This window comes from Anolis sagrei, chromosome 5 (genome assembly GCF_037176765.1).
Source record: "Anolis sagrei isolate rAnoSag1 chromosome 5, rAnoSag1.mat, whole genome shotgun sequence".
NCBI lineage: Eukaryota > Metazoa > Chordata > Lepidosauria > Squamata > Dactyloidae > Anolis > Anolis sagrei.
In genome coordinates this window covers 157133919-157150277 of record NC_090025.1, presented here as the reverse complement: position 1 = coordinate 157150277, position 16359 = coordinate 157133919, and the positions used below count along the sequence as shown (strand labels likewise).

Sequence of the window (16359 nt, the reverse complement as noted above, 5' to 3'; positions counted from 1 at the left end):
CCAACAATGTGATGTGGCGGCAAAAAAAGCCAATGGGATTTTGGCCTGCATCAAGAGGAGCATAGTGTCTAGATCTAAGGAAGTAATGCTACCCCTCTATTCTGCTTTGGTTAGACCACACCTGGAATATTGTGTCCAATTCTGGGCGCCACAATTCAAGAGAGATATTGACAAGCTGGAATGTGTCCAGAGGAGGGCGACTAAAATGATCAAGGGTCTGGAGAACAAGCCCTATGAGGAGCGGCTTAGGGAACTGGGCATGTTTAGCCTGAAGAAGAGAAGGCTGAGAGGAGATATGATAGCCATGTATAAATATGTGAGAGGAAGCCACAGGGAGGAGGGAGCAAGCTTGTTTTCTGCTTCCTTGGAGACTAGGACGCGGAACAATGGCTTCAAACTACAAGAGAGGAGATTCCATCTGAACATGAGGAAGAACTTCCTGACTGTGAGAGCCGTTCAGCAGTGGAACTCTCTGCCCCGGAGTGTGGTGGAGGCTCCTTCTTTGGAAGCTTTTAAACAGAGGCTGGATGGCCATCTGTCAGGGGTGATTTGAATGCAATATTCCTGCTTCTTGGCAGGGGGTTGGACTGGATGGCCCATGAGGTCTCTTCCAACTCTTTGATTCTATGATTCTATGATTCTATGATTCTACTTAGCAGAAAAAATGAAATGCAAAGATACAGGATGGGTGATGCCTGGCTTGACAACATTCCATGTGAAAAAGATCTTGGAGTCTTCATGTACAATCAGTTGAACATGAGCTAACAGTGTGATGCAACAACTAAAAAAGCCAATAAGATTTTGGGCTGCATCAAAAGTAGTATAATGTCTAGATCAAGGGAAGCCATGTTGCCTCTCTATTCTGCTTTGGAATATTGTATCTAATTCTGGGCACCACAGTACAAAAGAGATATTGACAAATTAGAAGGTGTCCAGAGGAGGGCAAATAAAATGATGAAAGTCTGGAGACCATGTCCTATGAGGAGCATATTAAAGAGCTGGGTATGTTGAGCCTGCAGAAGAGAAGGTTGAAGGAGATATGATAGCCACGTATACATCTGTGAAAGGGTGTCATAAGGAAGAGGGAGCAGGGCTGTTTTCTGCTGCCCTAGAAACTAGAATTCAGAGCAATAGTTTCAAATTACAGGAAAAGAGATTCCACCTGGACATTAGGAAGAACTTCCTAACTGTAAGAGCTATTCAACAGTGGAACTCTTTGCCTTGGGATATGGTGGAAACTCCTTCCTTGGAAACTTTTAAACAGAGGCTGGATGGCTATCTGTCAGGGGTACTTTGATTGTGCTGTTCCTACATGACAGGTTGGACTAGATGGCCCATGTGATCGCTTCCAGCTCTATTATTTTATGATTCTACATTTAATTGGTGAAGAATATAGTGCCAGCAAAAGTCAACTGGAACCAGTCCCAGGAATTTGAAGTTGAATAGTATCACAGAAGCACTAATCTGTTTGTTAGTTGGTCTACAACGTATTTAAATAGAGGCCCTAAATGCTTGCTACCATATATTTTTCTAAATTATCTATATCTATCACAGCAATCAGAAGTTTGGCAGATTCTAGTCTAAAAATCTTAAATGGTTGGATTTTACTTATTCCGTTAATATTCACAAACACACACACACTTCTTCACCAACAAATAGATGTAGGTGAGAACCATAAAATACAGTTGGTAGCCGAATGAATCAAGGAGGAGAATGACTGTAGTCAGAACGCACTGTCTAAGGATTTTTAAAAATGTTATTTCTAAGTTGAAATATTCACAGTAAATATGAAATTGATCACCCTTTGATTCTTCTGAGTAGAGTAAAAGTTGCGGCTGTTTGGTAGATAACAAATTTGGCATCAAAATAAATTAAGACTGGTAGATGATGATAGTCTAACTCTAGTTTATGCTTTTTACCTTGCTGTCATAGATGGTACAATGAGGATTATTTATATAAAAGCTCAGCAGTAGTCTTACTACAGAGTACTAAGCATATTGCTTCAAAGTCACCACCTTTCAATAACAGAAAAGGAAGGTGCCACTGTGCATAGTTGAAAAAAAAATTAGCAAATCTAATTCTATTTATGTAGGTTCTAAAATTGGGGATTTCACTCTCACTGCAGGTGTCAAATTAGGGTGCCAAAAGAAGGAAGATTTGGTTATCATAGCAACTGTTTTTGTGAATTGATTGTTACATTTTTACTTTATTTAAATGCATGCCCTGTCCTTCAAATGCATTGTCCCAGCAGCTTACAAAGAAACATTAAAAAGATATTAAAAGAGATAGTAGATTACAATGAGTACTCCATCAAACAAGGATGCTATAAAATTTAAATAGTTTTAAAGCTTGGAAAATAAAAGTTATTCTCTTTGAATCAGAAAGATATGAGAAAGGGCTAAGGTGACTCTGTCTGGGGGCCCTTCCACACAGCCCTATATCCCAGAATATCAAGGCAGAAAATCCCACATTATCCGAGTGTGGATTCAGATAACCCAGTTCAAAGCAGATATTGTGGGATTGGGTTGTTGTAGGTTTTTTTGAGCTATATGGCCATGGTCTAGAGGCATTCTCTCCTGACGTTTCTCCTGCATCTATGGCAAACATCCTCAGAGGTAGTTCCTCAGAGGTATTGTGGGATTTTCTGCCTTGATATTCTGGCATATAGGGCTGTGTGGAAGGGCCCTGAGAGAGCATTTCAAAGCTTAGGGTCTAGCACTGAAAAAATCTTCTCCTAGATAACTGTCTGCCATCCGTCAGGTGACAGGAAACCCCGGAGAAGGACATCTGGTGAGGATAGTACAGTACAGGGAGCCATGTATACAGACAGACACTGCCTACTTTATATTCAATGCAGAACTCTTACAAATGTATTACTGTTCTTTGAATTTCATAGACGGTTGGTTCCACTGTAGACATTTTTGTTGGTTTGTTCCCATTTGTATATGTGTTACACACACACAGTCACACAGTCACAAAGAGAAAAAGAGTGTCTAATTGAAGGCAACATTTTATGTACTTGTCAAAGCTATACCACAGTAATTCTTCTGCTCAGTTCTTTGAAGCTGAGAGAACGAAATAAGTTAGATGCAATGCTCTTTGAACAGTAGTACAAAGAGGTTGGTAGATGTGTATTTTTATCACAATAAAATGAATTAAAATCTTTCAGAGCTAGGATATACACTTTAAGGGGGGAAATCAGCAAACATCTTTGTGTAAACTCTGTTTTCTTTTAAATTTGGTTTAATTTATTATTGAGTTATAATGTGATGCCTTTTCTTTGTATAAATGTATAGATGACAAGGATCTCATTATTGTGTGTTGTGAGTCACACAGCACTAATAAAGTTGGTGATAGGCAAGAAATTAGTGTAATAACTATATTTAGCCATATTGAGAAGTGTTCAAATGCATTGCCCTATATTCTTAACTTTGATCCTACGAGATGAATGTTAGTCGATCCTCAAGATGATAACTGAGAGTGTTGTCACATACTCCCACAGCTAATTGTGTTGTTTGTTGCTTTTTCTAACAGCCAGGGTTTCATCTCTTACCCATTAAGGAAAATGAGTTAGACCTCAACCCAAATAAACTTAAGATTTTTTAAAAGGAGAAAGTACTGTTATATTGGCTATTTTCTTTATTTGTTGCCATATGATTGCGACCTTAGCAAGTTGATTCTCCTTCAAAGCTGTTAATGTCCTTCCTCTATAACAATGGTTCCCAACCTTTTCTTGACCAGGGGCCACTTTGACCAGGGACATTAGTACCTAAAATGTTATGATTTGATTTTTGGTCAACTTTGGATTTGGTTTGGTTATTTGGGGTGCTGATTCAGAAAATTGCATTGGATAGACCACGTCAACTCTAGTTTCCGATACAAAACATATGCCATTCAGTAGTCACCATCTGCTCACCCAGACAAAACCATATTTAATAATCTAGAGCTGATGTGGTCTATCAAAGGGCGCGGGGCTGGTCAGCAACAGGGTAGGAGTGAAGGTGGCACAAAAGGAGTGGAAATAAAATAAAATAAATAAATAAAGAGGAAGGAGGCTTGCAGACCAGATTTTCGTCCTCGCAGCCCACTGGTGGTCTGTGGCCCACAGGTTAAGAACCACTGCTCTATAAGGATATAAGCCAAATAAAATATATTTAATTAAGACACCATTTTAATTTGAAATGCAGGCATAATGATATAAGGATTCCTTTCACAATGATTTGTTATACATCTAGAAAACATACTTTATTTCTAATTTATCTCATTACCTTGGAAAGTGATAATATAATGTAACTATTTTCAAATAGAGATGGTGAGAACATTAAAGAGAAATGATGCACTTAGTTTTTCATAATCTGAAAAATGGCCAGAACTGGTTTTCACAATATTCCTATTTTTATCACTGATCTTTATATTGAGTGACCTTTACATTAAGATTGACCTTTATAGTGATTCATAATGCAAAGATTGGAAGTCAGCATATGGATTCAGTACCAATACTAGCAAATAAATATGGAAATATATTCAAGGGGAGCCATGCAGCAAAATTAGAAAGGATACAAAATTCACAAAACTGCAATATCTATATTTGGCCATCTTAAAAGCATAAGATATATTTTGCAAGATTTTGAAGTTTCACTGGCTTCTTTATCAGGTGGAGATGTTAAAAATCATACAGGAGGGAGGGGGAGGATAATATTGTTAGATTCATAGCCCTGGGTTCTGTCTCAGACATTACTCTGTTGTTAAGATTTTTTTTTGCGTCCGTGTCAGGAGCAACTCGAGAAACTTCAAGTTGCTTCTGGTATGAAAGAATTGGCTGTCTGCAAGGATGTTGCCCAGGGGATGTCCATATGTTTTACCATCCTGTGGGATGCTTCTCTCATGTCCCCTCATGGGAAGCTAGAGCTGAGCCGGGAGCTCACCCCGCTCCTCAGATTTGAATCGCCAACCTGTCGGTCACTAGTACTGCCAGCACAAGGGTTTAACCCATGAATACTTTTTCATGGAATGGTCAGCGATCTCTTATAGACAAAGCTCAGTATTTTACAATCCACATTATTGATAATAAGTAATATTGAAAAACATAGTGATATACAGTTATATATAAATAAGATGTCTGGACAAAAGGCTGCGTGACTATTTTCATAGAAGGGGAGTGGCCTCTGTCTGCCTTGAAATCCCTCAATGCCATCTTAACTAATGGAGCCCCCAGTGGCGCAATTGGTTAACCCATGCATCCTCAAACTGTGGCCCTCCAGCTGTTTGTGCCTCCTACTCCCAGAAGCCCTAACGAGCTTGTTCAATTGTCAGGAATTCCGGGAGTTGAAGGCCCAAACAGCTGGAGGGCCACAGTTTGAGGATGCCTGGTTTAACCAATTGCGCCACTGGGGGCTCCATTAGTTAAGATGGCATTGAGGGATTTCAAGGCAGACAGAGGCCACTCCCCTTCTATGAAAATAGTCACACAGCCTTTTGTCCAGACATCTTATTTATATATAACTGTATATCACTATGTTTTTCAATATTACTTATTATCAAATAATGTGGATTGTGAAATACTGAGCTTTGTCTATAAGAGATCGCTGACCATTCCATGAAAAAGTATTCTTTCTGTGACTCCCCCAAAGTCAAGTGAATCCAGCTTTCTTTAGTGGAGCTTATTCCCAAGTAAATGGACAGAAAAATGCAACCTTTGTCAGATAAAAAAGATAGACAAAATCCAGTCTTCACAACTAGAGTATATTCATTAAAATTAATGAGAGTCAAATAAGTGGTGACTTCACCAGTTCCATTGGTTTCACTAAGTCTTCTCTACTTGGAACTAACATTAGCTTTAGCCTTATCTGTATCCAAAAACTGCTTACAAATCTGCTGAGTCAATTCCAATTTATATACTAAAAACGGATAAGGAGTAAAGTGTGTCACCCAAGAGGCATATATATCAAGAAATTCCTGAAGAGGCAGAAGATGAGATCAAAAAAATGTAGGGTAAAAATATTGGCCAGAATCCTTTATGATGGTCTATACGTATAACTTTACATAAACTTAGCTATGTAGCAAAGGTGCTAAGAAACCCTGTGAATGAACTGTGAAGCTCTGTTACAGAACATCAGCAAGGTATCTCAATACACATCAGACAAATTGGCAGCCCTAGCTAGTGTCCTGATGCACAGCATGCATACTGCAGGTTCTGCTATGTAGTAACATAACAGCATCCCCTTATGGAAACAGACATTACAGAACTGTCCAGTTCTAATTCCTGCAGATGTAAGTCCCCTTTTGAAAATGTAAGTCTCCAGCATGATTCTGACCACTAACAGTATTTGCTCAGCTATTGTTGCTGTTTATTTGTTCAGTCACTTCCAACTCTTCATGACCTCATGGACCAGCGCATGCCAGAGTTCCCTGTTGGCAGTCGCCACTCCCAGCTCCTTCAAGGTCAAGCCAGTCACTTCAAGGATACCATCCATTCATCTTGCCCTTAGTCTCCCCCTCTTCCTTATTCCTTTCATTTTCCCCAGCATCATTATCTTCTCCAAGCTTTCTGTCTTCTCATTTTGTGGCAAAAGTACTTGATCTTTGCCTCTAATACCCTTCCCTCCAGTGAGAGGTTAGGCATTATTTCCTGGGGTATGAACTGGTTGAATCTTCCTGTGATTCAAGGCACTCTCAGAATTTTCCTCCAACACCACAGTTCAAGTGTCTATCTTCCTTCGCTTAGCCCTCCTTATGGTCCAGTTCTCACATCCATAGGTTACTATGGGGAATACAATTGCTTTATCTATGTGGATCTTTGTTGCCAGTGTGATGTTTCTACTCTTCACTGTTTTATTGAAATTGTCCGTTATTCTCCTCCCAAGAAGTAAATGTCTTCTGATTTCCTGGCTGCGGTCTGTGTCTGCAGTAATCTTTGTGCCTAGAAATACAAAGTTTGTCACTGCCTCCACGTTTTCTCCACTATATCAAACATATATGATATTCAGGATATTTACACAAATAATTTTAAGAGGTTAGGAATATAATTGTAATATGGCTGTGCAGAAATTTGACAAAGGAAATTAATAATAGGAAGTGGGGGAATTTAAGGCAGTGAGTATCATCTCACCCTCTGGGAATTGCCAAGGGTAGGTAGTGGTAGTTAAGATTAACTTGATAAACTAGTGTCCATTGGGAATGAAAATATAAAGTTTCTGCTGTGAATCCTGTTTTGCAGTGCTTGGGATTTTTTTTAGTGCTGCATTGTTGATCGTTTTCATTTCATAATAAGCTTTTTCCTGAGTTATCTAGTCTCCTTACTATTTAGAATCTGTTCCAGTGCCTGGGGAGGACATTGTGATTATTTGCATATTGAAAGGGAGGGATATACTTGTACATCTGTTTTTCTGAAAATATCTGTTGCATATTTCTCATCCTTAGGCCTTAGATGGAAGTCATTTGAAGTACACAGTGTCTAAAATGAGATTCTTTCCTAGAGGCTGAACCTAAGTGATAATGCAAATGTGTACAGTGAGGTTTGGAATAGTTGGCAGACTAACAGTGCTTTATCATAGGCCAGCAAGGTCAGGGCAATGAGGAATGAAACAAGATATCTCCTTTCCAGATTGTCCTTTCAATAATACTATTTGGTGAAATATGAAGTTCGGATAGCCCTTCTATAACTAGAGTTTTTCTCAAAATAAAACATTAATTTATGAAATTATTTTTAATTGTCCCTTTTTGTAGTCTTTTTAAAAGTTGTCTTAAAATACCAAAGACACCTTTTAAATCATATCCTGTATTTAAAATTTTATAAGTAACTGGTGTAAATTACAAATGTAGTGCTAATATTTCCATAGTAAGATGCTAACTTTAGGTTTCCACTTTGATAGTATTGGAAACACTCAATGGAAAAATGACATCTGGATTTTTTTAACTGAGAGGAATAGCTAAAGAGTTCCATTGTGTGTGTTTTTTCAGCTGTACAAACAGTAATGCATTTGTTCTTGTTATATTTAAGCAAAGCTATGGGTTGTGCAGTTAGTTGTGCTACTGCTTGTAAAAGTGGTCATGCAACCGGTTATGTAACTATATGTACTACTAGTTGAACAACTAGTTCACAACTGAAATCTGAGAAATCTGTGTTCAGGATTCCATGGGATACTAAAAGCAGACATCCACTGTCGGAATCACAGACGCCTTAAAGGGCCAGACTCAGAGTTAGTTCCAAAATAGTTTATTGAAGCAAAGGAAAAGGACACAGAGACACTTAAACTCAATGCCTCTGGTCAAAACTCAAATGTAAAACCAGACCTGGTTCAAAAGGTAAACAGAAATATAATCCGGATTAACCAGATAAAAAGAACCGAATCAAACACAGTACCCCGAGATCACACAAAGAAGGCACAGCATGCAACTGGTAAACAAAAGCAGTGAAGCCGCAGGGAGAGGAGCATAGTCAGGCGAAGTCCAGGGTAGCAAAGGAAATCCGAAATAGCAAAGCTCCAGAGTCCACAGAAGCAGCATCGTAGTCAAGCCAGCCCAAGGTCCAGGAAGGGAGAAATCCACACTCACGAGAATCCAATCCGAGTCGAAAGCACACACGATCGGGAACAGTAACCTGCAGATCCCAAACCAATGCTGAACACGAAACAGGCAGCGACAAGTCCAGCTAATACCCAATGCATGAGCATTTACCAACACCTTGCCTTCTGCAAAGATCCCTCATTCCTGAACCCACTTTTATCTACACGTCATCATGAAAAGATGGACTGACCACCGCCCCATGATTATCACTTGCACCTGCTCCCAACTCTTCGCGTGAAGTTCTGCGCCCATCCCTCCATCTTCTCCATCTCCTGTCAAGACTTAGATCCCCCAAGACTCAGTTGGATTCCCCAATTGCCAGTCTTCACTCTCAGAGAATTCAATAAATGTATCACTAGATGTTGGCTCTGCACAAATAGCTTGCACTTCCTTTACCTTAGTCCAATCCACGGTGTCATCCCGTTTTCCCCACTCTGTGACCCATCATCCCCAGAGAATCTCTCAAATGAATCCTCATCTGTAGGTGCCATAAGTATATCCCGGATTCTCTTTCTTTGCTGTTCCTCATCCGATTCCTGCTCCCAAGTAATCCTCTTTCTTCCCCTAGTCCAGTCCATTGTGTCTCCTTCTTGTCCTTCACTCATTGACCCTTCATTCCCAGAGAACCCCTCAAATGAGTCCTCATCTGTAGATGCCATAAGTATATCCCGGATTCTTTTTCTCTGTTGTTCCTCATCAGATTTCCGCTCTTGAGAAACCCTTTTTCTCCTTCTGGCACCCATACTACTGCTTGCAACATTACTCACAGGCTCTACTATAACATCCACAGATACAGCCTTATTTGCACCAGCAGAGTTATGCTATCAGATAATGACTTCATAGTCTATTTCCTTTTATATATTATTTGGAAGAAGGGAAGTGGTCCTTGGGAACATGGATATACATGTGTATAAATGTGTAGTGTTCTTAAGGAAGGAATGAGAATAACCTTTACACAATTTGGTAGCTTACATCTTCATGAGTGAATTTACATCTGTAGGAATTAGAATTAGGCAACTCTGTAACATCCATATCTCATAGGAGTGCTATTATCTTACTACATAGTGGAACTACCAGGGTTGGGGTGGTGTCAGCCCCAATCTATGCCTCTCATTCTGGGTCAAAAACATTGTTCTCACTCCACTATTGATAAATTTGGCCATAAAACATAAGGTTGTGGGGAAAAAGAAACATTGCCTAACACAAATGGAGAGACAAGCTTTGAAGCAAGTCATAACATTACGAGGGTTGAATGAAAAGTTATGCCTCCACCTTCATAACTCCTTAACAGATGGCAGTACTGGTATGTGGCAGGTACTGGCTTGTTCAGTAGACTCTCTTCTACAGTTCCATTATGGGAGGGAGCCTTAGCATTGAACAGTTGTGTTGTTAAAGTGCAAAATATGGAACCCTGTGCAGACGATCAGTCAGTGCGACTTTAGCAACATGCAGTCATTGAATTCTTGACAGCAGAAGGTGTCACTCCAAAGGAGATTCATCAGAGAATGCAAGCTGTTTATGGTGATTGTGTTGGTGTGAGCACTGTGCATCATTGGGCGAGTAAGTTTAATTGTGAGGTGGGAACATCTGACTTGCGTAACAAACAAAGAGTTGGACATCCTGTGACAGCAACCACCAAGTTTCACAAGCAAAAGGTTGACAGATTGATTCAGGACAATCATCATATAACTCAGAGAGAAATTTCAAGCATAACCTGCATTTCGCAAGAACATGTGGGTGACATTATTGCTTTGCTTGGCTATCGGAAGATCTGTGCACAATGGGTACCCAGGATGCTGATGCCTGAAATGAAAGCGCACAGACTTGAAACTTCAGAGACTGAATCTCACCACCATAAGACATCCTCCATACAGTCCAGATTTAGCACTGTCTGACTTCCATCTGTTCCCGATAATGAAAGAAGATCTGCAGGGACATCATTATGCTTCTGATGAAGATGTTGAGAGAACTGTGAGATGCTGGTTGCGGAAACAGAGTGTCTTCCGACTTCTTCCGTGACGGCTTCAGAAAACTTGTTTATCATTGGCAGAAATGTCTGGTGATTATGTGGAAAAGTGAATAGTGGTAGTTAAAGAGCACATTCTAAGGATTATTTCTGCCTTTGATTTATTGAAATATTCCCATCCAAACCCAAGTAACGAAGGTGGATGCATTACTTTTCATTCAACTCTTGTATATCTTATATATATAAATCTGTAAGGAGCGTCCAACGGGACAGCAAAACTCAAAAAAACCCCAACAAAAATTAACCAAAATTCCCATGCACCTACCACAACCCACAAGGTACAAACAAATCGAATCAAAATAAAAAACAACACAACAACACACTCACAAAAGGACAAAACAACTGAGCATGCGCAATGGCACCCAGCTGCAAGTTCCCTGGCGCGTGCACATGGCCTGCCGGCCAAAGCTCCCTCCGCGCAAGCCACGCCCCCATCCTCCCCCACCCCGCGCGATCATCCCACACCACGGCCCCTCCCTCCCCCTGCCCGCCCCACATGATCACGCCACAACACGCTGCCTCCAAGGAAGCCCCGCCCAGTCCAAACCCCGCCCTGTCCCTTCCCACCCTGTCCAAACCATCCCTCCTCCCCCTCCTTCATCTAACCTTGCCCACACCCACCGACACCCCGCTCATGCACTCCTCCTCCTCTGGTAAGCCACGCCCCCTTCCTTCGCCCCCCCACCCCTCCCCTCCCTGACTCAATCCTTCCCTCCTCCCACCCCCCTCCGGTAAGCCACACCCCCTCCCTTCACCACGGCGGGCCCAATCAAGGAAGAGGAAACACATCGAAGGAAGGAAGGAAACAGAGAAGGAAACATGGAAACAAAGAGTGAAGGAAAGAAGGAAAGAGGTAGAGAAGGAAGAAAAGAGAGAAAGAGGAAATGAAGAGGGATGGAAAGAAATGGGTAGAGAAAGAAGGAAGGAGATAAGGAAAGAAAAGGAAGGAAAGAGGAGCGAAGGAAGAAGAGAAAGAAAGAGAAAGAGGGGGGAAGGAAGGACAGACAAAAGGAAGAATGGAAACAAAAACCAAAGGAAGGAAGAAAGGTCAGCCTCACTGAAAAACACAGCAGAAGGGACTTAAAAAGCCCCAAAAACCTAAATGACAATACAGAAAAAGGAAAGAAAGAGGGAGGGAAGGGGAGTAGAAAGAAAGAAAGAAAGAAAGAAAAGAAAGATGTAGGGAAAGAAAGAGAGAAGAAAAGAGAGAAAGAAGCATGGAAGCAAAGAGAGAAGGAAGGAAGGAAGGAAGTAGAGAAGGAAGAAAGGAGAGAAAGAGGGAGGGGAAAAAAGGGGGAAGGAAGGAAAGTTAGAGAAGGAAGAAGGAAAGAAAAAAAAAGGAAAGAAGGAGCGAAGGAAGAGGGGAAGATGTAGAGAAAGAGGGAAGAAAAGAGAGACAGCAGAAGAGAAAGGAAAAGGGGGAAGGAAGAAAAGAGATAGAGAAGAAAGGAAGAAGAGAAGGAAAGACAGGAAGGAAGGAAAGAGGGAGTGAAGGAAGGAGGGAAAGAAGGAGAGAAAGAGGGAAGGTTGGCCACAGCAACGCGTGGCGGGTACAGCTAGTTAGGAATAAAAAAGGAATAATCTCAAAAAGCTTCTGAATGATTGAATTTTGCCAAGTTTACATGTGATGGTGTGAAACAGACAGTCTGTTCAAAGAAAAGACTGTAACTCGGTGTAAGGATAAATCCCTTGCCTCCAAAAGATCCCAGATTTTAGTTCTTGAAATCTCTAAGTAGGGGTAGGAAAAATGTCTCTCTGGCACCTTGGGGAGCCATTACCAGTCCTTGTGAGTAGATAATACTTAGCTGGATGAACTAATAGTCTGACTGGGTATGTATTTCTTGGCTGCTAGCATATTTCTCCCCTCAATGGATTGCCAGTTTACTGGAACTTGTGTGTTCCAGTAAACTTGTGAGCGAAGTCGTCAGAGTCATGTACTCCCAGAGGGATCTCCCAAGTTGACAGGGTCATAGGGGAAGAACCAGACCAAACACGACCTGAAGACTTCAACAACGAAGCAGGCAGATGGTAACATAGTACATGTCACAATGGATGTGATGGCGGATGAAGGCTGCATCAGATGAGAGGCCACACAGTTGTTGGGACACCGAAACGTATTCCAGTTTATTTTCTTTATATACACTCACAATAAAACAAAAGAGCTAGATTTCATAAATAAATAAATAAATAAATAAATAAATCATTCTACTGACAGATCCAGCATATGTGATGATTACTTCTCCTCCGTGCTTAGCTCTGAGATTTCAGAGTACAGGCAATTCTATTTTTATGACTGGAAAACATCTGTTTATCTAAGCTAGAATAAGTCCACTTCAGTTTTTTCTTTCTACCTAGGCTTGCAAAATTGGAAAAGGTATCCCGGATTTTTGGCACCATACATGTCTGATTTTGTTTTTCTTATTGACAGTCTTCATGTGTAACCCTGTAATTCGTTGTACAACCTTCTATAAATGGATTCCTTCCACAGAAATTCTCGATTTTACAATTTCCCATTTTCATGATTGTACTGTATAACTAAATATCCAGAATGATAGTAAGGCATGAAATAAGAAATTAAAAGAACTGAAATATACCATATATTGAAATGCTAACTGGCATTTTAGCATAAGAAAAATAATACCTTATAGCTTTCTTTGTGTGTTGATGTTGGTGTCAAATATTTGATTTATCTTACGTGATGAGATAAACCAAATGCAGTCTTAAACATAGTTTAAGTCTTCAGTCTAGGTCAGTAGTTCCCAACCCATGGGCTACAGCCCACTAGTGGGTCGCAAGACCAAAATAAGGTCTGTGGCTGGTGTGTGTACCGCCATTGGAGGAAAGCGGGAGAGAGAGAAGGAGAGGGAGAGAAGGAAGGAAGGAAAGGAAGGAAAGGAAGGAAGGGAGGAAGGAAGGAAGGAAGGAAGGAAGGAAGGAAGGAAGGAAGGAAGGAAAGAGGCCAGCAACATTGCCGTTGCCCTCTCATGGCCTCCCCAATGCCATTGGAGGACAGGGAGAGGGAGAAGGAGAGTCCCCCAAAGTAGTAGTAGTAGTAGTTGTTATTAGCTTTTATTGCAACACATTAGTTGCAATGGGAAAGCAGCCCTTTGTAAGACCTTGTTTCGTCCCCCAAAGTTGTTGTTGTTGTTGTTGTTGTTATTAGTTCCCATTGCCACACATCAGTTGTAATGGGAAAGCAGCCCTTTGTAAGACCCCTTTTAGTCCCACAAAGTTGTTGTTGTTAGCTCCCTTTGCCACACATCAGTTTCAACAGGAAAACAGCCCTTTGTAATACCCTGTTTACTCCCTCAAAGTTGTTGTTGTTGTTGTTGTTGTAGTTGCTCTTAGGGATAGTTTCTTGGGTCTTGCACTCCGCTTTTTGTATTTTTTTCAACTGCAGTCCTCTTTTTCTTTTTTTACACGAGCATTAACAAAATCCATGGATAATAACACAGCCCAACTAACAAAAAAAATCTTGGTGTATTCATTTGGAGTTATTTGGAGTGCTGATTCAGAAAATTGCATTGGATAGACCACATCAGCTCTCAATTATTATATATTATTTTATGTGAGCGAGCAGATGGCAACTACTGGATGGCATATGTTCTGTATCAGAAACTAGAGCTGATGTGGTCTATCCAACGCAGTTTTTGGAATCAGCACCCCATATAATCAGCCCAAATCAAAAGTTGACTAAAACTGATTGGTTAACCCTTTTGGTACTAATGTTGTAGAGTGGTCCCTGGTTAAAAAAAGGTTGGGAACTATAGCTTTGAACTGGATTATATAGTCAGTCTAGATGGAGCGTCCAATCTACTCAGATGTTTTTATTGCTAAAAGATAAATTTTACTCAGTTTCTTGAACTGAGGTTTGCCTGAAAGGATGTGTGGTTCCGTTCCCTCATATTAGATAGTGTCCCAAAACCTTATTATTTGAATTTACATTAATAAAAACTGGTAATGAAACTGAGTAATTTATTTGGATTGCCATTTTCAATGGATATTCTCCATTCAGTAATGTATCATTGGTAATATCAGCAGTCAAGCTACAGAACTTGAATAAAATCTGAAAGTGATCAAGAGAATTCCATGTGACTTGAGTTGCACTAGAAATATGTCATAGTTTATATTCTGTTTGATTCCTATATGACTACTGTGCAATGTTAAGTTTATTTATTTATCATATCAGTAGCAAACTGAGGGTACAGTTGTAATGCTCACCACACCAGCTCAAACTTGAGCAATGATTAATCAATTTGCCCCAAGGAAATAGGAAATTATTGCATCCATTCGATGTTTGATGTTTTGTCTTATGTCCATTATAACAGACTATGTTTTTCATTTAATTCGGGTTGTAATTCGTGTTTATAAGTTGGGTTGTTTAAATTTTGTTAACCTGGATGTATTGTTGTATTCGAGCATTGAATGTTTGGAATCTGCCCTGAATCCCTTTGGGGAGATAGAGCGGAATATAAATTATATTATTATTATTATTATTATTATTATTATTACTACTACTACTATTATTTGAAATACAACAAGATGAGTCTACAGCAGACACTCTGCTGGCTTTTGTATGGGATCACATGTCGGACACTTCCCAAGTGTCTAGGACTGTGTGATGTATCGGCAAATAATGCGTGCAGATCCCAGTAAGGTGGCCTTTTGTAGCTGGCAGATGGTAATCTTGTAAGCGGCAATTGTGTTTAGGTGCAGGCCAAGGTCTTTAGGCACCGCACCCAGTGGGCCGATCACCACTGGACCACCTTGACTGGCTTGTGCCAGAGTCTTTGCAGTTTGATCTTTAAATCCCAATATCGTGTCAGCTTTTCCAGTTGTTTCTCTTCAATCCTGCTGTCACCTGGGATTGCAACATAATCATCATCATCATCATCATCATCATCATCATCATCATGTGTTTAAAAACTTGGCATTCTATGAAATGTCCTTTGACCAGTAGCTGGCCACTTGGAGTGTCCCTGATGTTGCTTTAAGAAGATCCTCCATTGTGCATGTGTCAGGGCTCAGCCTGCATTGTAATAGGTGGATTGTGGTTTGCTCTTCTTCATGCTCGCATGCCATGGACTCCACTTTGTAGCCCCATTTCTTAAGGTTGGTTCTGCATCTCGTGGTGCCAGAGCGCAGTCTGTTCAGCGCCTTCCAAGACGCCCAGTCTTCTGTGTGCCCAGGAGGGAATCTCTCATTTGGTATCAGCCATGGCTTGAGGTTCTGGGTTTTAGCCTGCCACTTTTGGACTCTTGCTTGCTGAGATGTTCCTGCGAGTATCTCTGTAGATCTTAGGAAGCTGTTTCTTGATTTAGGGCATTAGCATTCTGGCTGATATCCGAACATGGGTGACATCTGAAAAAATGTTAAGGTATACACAATTGATAATACAGTTGTTTGTGTATGCAGTAATTTGTTATCACATGCAGTGTATACACATTTGGCTTATAGAGCAGTATATCTGTAGTGAGTGTTTTTTGAGAATTCCTTTAAACAAAGGATCCTTGTAATGTCAAATCACTATGTCTCATGTATATTTAGAATGAGGAAACCATTGTGCTGTTGTTAAACATTGCATTTGATGTTTTCAAAGGAGGAAAGACATAGATTATAGATGCATCATTATTCTAGTTTTGTCATCATTAGCCCTGACTGGTAAACTGAAAAAATACTGAATGTTTAAAATATTCCCAGGTCTAAATTGAACTATTAGTTCTAATTAGAGTAAACCATTGAATCAATGGGACTTATTGAATTGGATC

General features: G+C 40.3%; 1 protein-coding gene across 4 annotated transcripts in view; it reads left to right on the top strand.

The window, feature by feature from the left end:
* Nucleotides 1-16359, top strand: part of ANKS1B (ankyrin repeat and sterile alpha motif domain containing 1B) — a 396936-nt gene that overhangs the window by 141155 nt on the left and 239422 nt on the right. The window lies entirely within an intron of this gene.